Raw genomic sequence first — 6,000 nt, forward strand, 5'->3', positions numbered from 1 at the left:
TTCTCTGTTCTATTTTTTTCAAAAACGCCTCTCATTAAACTTACATAACTTCCTCAATTTTATAGATAGAAACAGTGTATTTGACCCGTTTTTATTAAAAATCAGATAGTGATAATTAAGCACGAATTCGCTTTTTTGCAAATGTTTTACACGTGTCTTTTCCCATTCAAAATATTTCCTCACTCCCATTATGTTTAAAAGTGTGTACTGTTGCTTATCTTGTAGCTTATGTTTGTTAGAACCTGTTTAGTATTGTTCCCATAGGAATCTATATCAATTTAAGTATTTTTACACACTTTTCATTGTTTCACAAAGCCATTTCCAACTGTCATTTTAAAAGTGTCAAAGTCCCAAAAACGTTTTCTTTCTTGTTTGGGGAGGGAAGATTGTATTCAAAGACTGTATTGTGTTGTACATTCCTGAATACCTGCTGCTCACTGGCATCTGTGTAGAATTGCTCATTTGTGAATTAAGAACTTTTCAGGGGGAATATTAACTCAAACGCTATCTTTTCACCAATCAAAACTGTTTGTTCCCAGTGCTTTATCTTCTGTGCTGCTCAAAAGTGAATTCAATTGCCTTACTTATTTCTGATTTGTTTTGCCACCACATTGGTGATTGTTGCCCCATATATATTAAAACTTACCTTTGCTTTGAATTTTAAATAATAAAAATATATTTACCTTTACCAACCAGCCTGATTCCTGGTTCAGTGTGACCTGGGGTATTTTGAAATGGGTGTGATATGAGTGGTGTATCACTCAGAATATTGAACCTATAGAGACAATAAATAAGCATTTCACCTGTGCATTACATGTTAGGCGAGACCCGGGTGTGTGCCTGACTGAAATCCTTAACAGATTTGGGGGCTCGTACTGTGATTTTGAGTTTGAGTTATCACCCGTGACAGTCTAACACAGCATACTAGCCTGCAGGATACAGGCACCTTGTTTGGTTAGTATACTGTGCTTCACTGTACAATCACCTCTCAAAATAAATACTTCAAAATCAGGCCTGTTTGTAAAAGTAAATTACCCCTAAAATAAATCATAAGGAAATTGATATTTCCAAAATGCGATCCCAATAGAAATTAATATGGCTAGGGAACACCCCCTGCACAAACTGTTTGTCAGGGGTGCATGGCCAAACAGAATGAACAGGTATGGCTGCAGGAAATCAAAGAACAGGTCACTGAGGTGGACCTAGATAAATGGCACAACAAGTGCCCATTACACCAAGCTCCTAGTGAACTGTACATGGCCCCAAAAGTAAAAGAGGAGCAGTGTAAAATTGCCAAAATAGCAGCCTACCTGCACCTCCACATAGGAGTAATGCAGGAAAAGCATGCAGAAAAGATAGTTCTGGCAAAGAAGCAAGTGGAAACACTAGAGAAAATCCAAACTAATCTAGACTCAGCAGAGCAAAGGCTACTGAAGAGCCAAGAATCAGAGACACAAGATAGGCAGTATCTGACAAAACTAAAAGAAGATCTGGCTCTCCTACAGCAAGAGAGGGCAAAGCAAGATACCCAAGTTCAGGCACTGAAAGATGAGTGTCAGGAAAGAGTTGACTCTTTACAACAGAGTCAGCAAAAGCTAGCACATCAAGTACAGTTTAATAGAGCTTGCGCAGAGCAGGTGGTTACCTTACAAAATCAAATAGAAACCTTGGAAAGGAAAACAATTAATTCATTCTTAAAGATTTAGAATCTCAAAAAGAATTTGATGAGGAGCGCCAGAAATCCCATGCATTTAAAGAACAAAGGGACAACCTGGCTGAGCAGAGGGGCACTCTAAGTCAGGAGCGGCACGCCTTAGGCCAGGAAGTGAGCCAATTAAAAACCAAGCTAAAGGAAAGAAAGCTGGCCCTCCAGGAGCTCCATGAAGCAAAAACAGAATATGAGAAGCTACTGGAGCACACCAGGCGGGTGGAGGATGCTCTGGAAAAGAACACCCAAACCAATAACGATAAATCTCAGGAGGTGAATCTCCTGCAGCAGAAATTGGCCCAGTATTGCCAAACCAGGCAGGAAGCACAAAGAGACAATGAGGCTCTCTGTGAAAAGAATGGGTGTCTAGTCAAATGGTCGACAGACAAATGGTCGACAGACAAATAGTCGACACAATTTGGTCGACAGGACAAATGATCAATTTTTTTTTTTTAGTTATATATATTTTTTTAGGTTTTCATTTAGGGAAAAAAGTGGTTTTTAGCAAAAAAAAGAGAGTTGGGGGGGACCCCCACAAAAAAAAAATGTGAACAAAAATAAATAAATCATTTGATCATCTGACCTGTCGACCTTTTGGTGTCGACCATTTGTCCTGTCGACCATTTAGATTTGACCATTTGACCTACAACCAAAAGAATGATGTGCTCCACAAACAGATAGCCATGCAAGAGTGGATTATTGAGACCGGTTAGGCCCTGATAGAGGAGCAAAAGAGTCAGATTTTGGCATGTCACCAGGGAATAGGGGCTGAAAGAGAAGAGGTAGGGAGGGACAGAGAAACCCCTGAGCATAACATCAGGACCCCTGTAATCAGGGACTCTAACCCCTTCAGTACCATGGACTCTGCCAGCTTCATGTCCACTGGCTCATATGAACCAAGGGCCATGGGGATTGTAGACTTCAGCAGATGTGGTAACATGGGACTGGCAGATCAGCACCTCCCAGAGATTGATGGACGGGCATCCCTGTACAGATCCCCAAATGTTAGGGCTAGCCTCTTTGATCAGGAAGACTCCCGTGAGGGGAGAATCAGGGAAATGGATCCTCAAAAATACCGCCTACCAAAGGATCAGTTTGTAAAATTTGGTGGGGAACCACAGGAAATCAAGCCGTAAAGAGTATCCTAAAGACCTCTTCCCAGCTAGGGCACTGGGGGAGGAGGGTCCTCTGCTGATCCTTGGAGCAGGGGAGAGTCAGAAGACTCTTCTGAGCGCCACAGACAGCAAGAAACTAAGCCTCCACATTCTGCAAGCCCTTCTCAAGCTCGCAGAATCAGGGAGAGCCTAGAGGATCAGATAGCCACCTCCAGTAGTAGTGTCTCTGAGTCAGAGGATGAGTGGACTTGGGTGACTAAGACTAAAAAGGCCAACAAAATTAAGAGGGCTCTAATAAAAGATCCCCTGAAGCAGATCAAGGCCATTAGGAGTGTTCTAACTCAATATCACAAAAATGCCAAGTATTCAGTCTGGGAACACCTTGACAGAATCCTTCTAACCCAAGAACCAGAAGGCCCTCCGGCCAATCCCCGACAGGTAGTCAGGGAGGTAATCCCACAAATGGGACCCCTAACTCCCTGGACTACATAAGCCCCTGATACAAGGGCAACTAACCCATCCTGGGGTATGTGTGGACTCCCCCAGCCCACGGGGGGATCCAACCAGGTAGCTACCAACCCAGGAAACTTCTCTCCTAACTTTCCCCAGGAGGGCAGTAATCCCCCAAATGCTGGGTGTAGCTTCTTTCCCCAGTACCCACCAAACTTCAACCCACAAAACAACCATCCTTTCTTTCCCCACTTTCCCAAGCCCTGACAGCCCAATCCGGGAGAGGGGAGGCCAAGGGTCGAGGGTTACCAGAAGTATCCCAAGCCAGGGTATTATGGGAGAAGGGACAGTTACCCTTCCCGTGATCCACCTAGGGTGGTCCAGAGACCCCCGTACCAGCCAGAATGGGTGTCCCGACTGGAACGCCAGGTCCAAAACTTGTCCCAGGATCTGGGTTGCATGTTGATGGCTCAGCAGAACCCTCAGATTAATATGGTGGCTCAGAACCCCTCAAACCAAGGGTCTGGTACTCCAGAGCAATGACAGGGAGAGAACCCCGACAACTCACCGGTTCCAAAGGAGGAGGCACGGGGGAAGGGGGGTGTAAAGTCTTAGAGGAAGCTTCCTTCCCCACTCGTGAAAAGCCCCTGGAAACCCAGGAACCGGAACCAAAATCTCCTGCCCCGAAAGTCTGCAACCTAAGGAACAGAGGGTGGGTAGGAGAAATAAAGGACCTAGAAAGACCCATTTTGTGGAGGAGGTTAGTGTCCTCCAATTTGAAGGATAGGGGTTCTCAGAGGACTCTGAGAAAAATATCTTCTCCTTCAGGGACAGGGGATTTCCTCCCAAAGAAAAATGGGTCCCGAGAGATCCTAATAAAGACTGGGTAAATATGGGGACTGAGTTAGAACCGCCCATCATTGAACCCCAGAAGGATTGCTTGGAAAAGCAATTAGCCCAAAAATATTCTGGTGACTGCCTCTAAAAAGAGGGGGGCAGCCCAGAATCAGAACCAGGGGAGCCAAAAACTCCCCCAATATCCAACTGTCCAATTTGTTTTGCAGATCCCCTAGCTCCCACACAGAATCTTGCCCAAAACAATTCTGGGGACTGCCTCTGAACAGGGGGGGCGGCCCAGACCAGAAAAAGAAGATTCCCTAGCTCTCCAAAGCCATTCTGGTGACTGCCTCTAAAAAAGGGGGGACAGTCCCAAATCTGAAAAAGAGGAGCCTGAGACTCCTCGAATCACTGAATGTGAAATTTCTTGTTCAGATTCCAAAACTACCCAACTCCATTCTGGGGACTCCCTCCTAGAAGGGGGGCACAGCCCAGAACCAGCACAAGAGGAACCCCAAACCTCACCGACCACTTCTATTGACTGCCTCGAGAAAGGGGGGGCAGCCCAGAATCAGAAAAAGGGGAGCCCAAAACTCCCCAAATAGCGGTGTGTCAGAATTCTTGGTCAGATTCCCCAACTCCAACACCATCTCTTGACCCAACTATCCAGGTGTCGGAGTCAGAAATAAGTAAATTGACCACCCAGCTTACCAAGAACGCCCATTACCTTTGCCCATTGGAGGAGAAAGAAGGTAGATCTATGCCTCCATCCAAGTGCAAGGGCAATGTGCAATTCCAGCACTGGTGGACACTGGATCCCAAGCAACTTTGCTGTCAAAGAGGATCTTTGAGCAGCTGAATTCAGGAAGGGGGGCGAGATATGAGAACCCTCTCACCCCTCTTCCTGGACAACTCCAGAACTTCGATGGGAAGGAAATTCCTGTCTAGGGGTCTGCAGAGCTGGAAATTAAAATTGGGCGACACAAAATGAAGCACCCGGTCATAGCCGTGATGCCAGAGGGAACCCCCTGTCTATTAGGGAATGACATCCTGTGAAAGGTTGTCTCCCCTAATAGTCTGTGTGAATAAGGTACTCTGAACCCAGACCCACAGGCCCATCAAATTAAAACAAAGTTTCAACCATGTTAGTCTAAAAGGCACATGCCACATGGTTGAACAAAAACCAGACCAAATTAAGTTCTAACTTCAAAACAATGACATACCCGACGTTACCATAATTGCTGTGGGACAATAAACTGGGAATGGGAACTCCTCTCCATTTCTGCAAATCAACCTTCCTTCCAGTCTTAAGTGGCATTCCACACTGGAAGGAGATACCCTGAAATTCTTTACTAATTCACAATCAGAAAATCCCAATTCCATAGCCAAAATTGATATCAAACCAGCACAAAGCTTAGCTGGCATTCTGAAGAAGGGCGAACAACTCTTCCTCCTGATTCAGTTAAACGACGGGAAGGAGTCTGTCCTGACCTGAGTTGACATGAATAGTGAATAAAGCTTCATCAGCGAAGTACTATTCAAGAAACTCTCAAACGACCAGACCTTACCCGCTGTAGAGTCAGTGTATCAATGGGTATGGGGCCTGGAAATTCCCCATTCCAAACATCTTCTGCTTAGCAGTTGTATGATCAAAATTTCTAGGGATGACAAAAGCATAGTACATACTTGTTGGGTTGTGCAAGGTGCTCCTTCTGCCTTTTACATGGGCAGTCACCTCCTCCTTGGACCCTAGTTATTGCCAAGCCTGGTCCCAACTGGAGAGTAAATCTCAGGGTCCTGGCAGTCCTAAAGAAAGCCTTCCAGTCAGCACTAGTGCTACAGTAGGAAATGGAATTCCAGAAATGGAGGAGAGGTCACCATCCCAGGCCT

The sequence above is a fragment of the Ambystoma mexicanum genome, chromosome 2q, assembly GCF_040938575.1.
Source record: "Ambystoma mexicanum isolate Mex_15411 chromosome 2q, UKY_AmexF1_1, whole genome shotgun sequence".
NCBI classification, from domain to species: Eukaryota; Metazoa; Chordata; class Amphibia; order Caudata; family Ambystomatidae; genus Ambystoma; species Ambystoma mexicanum.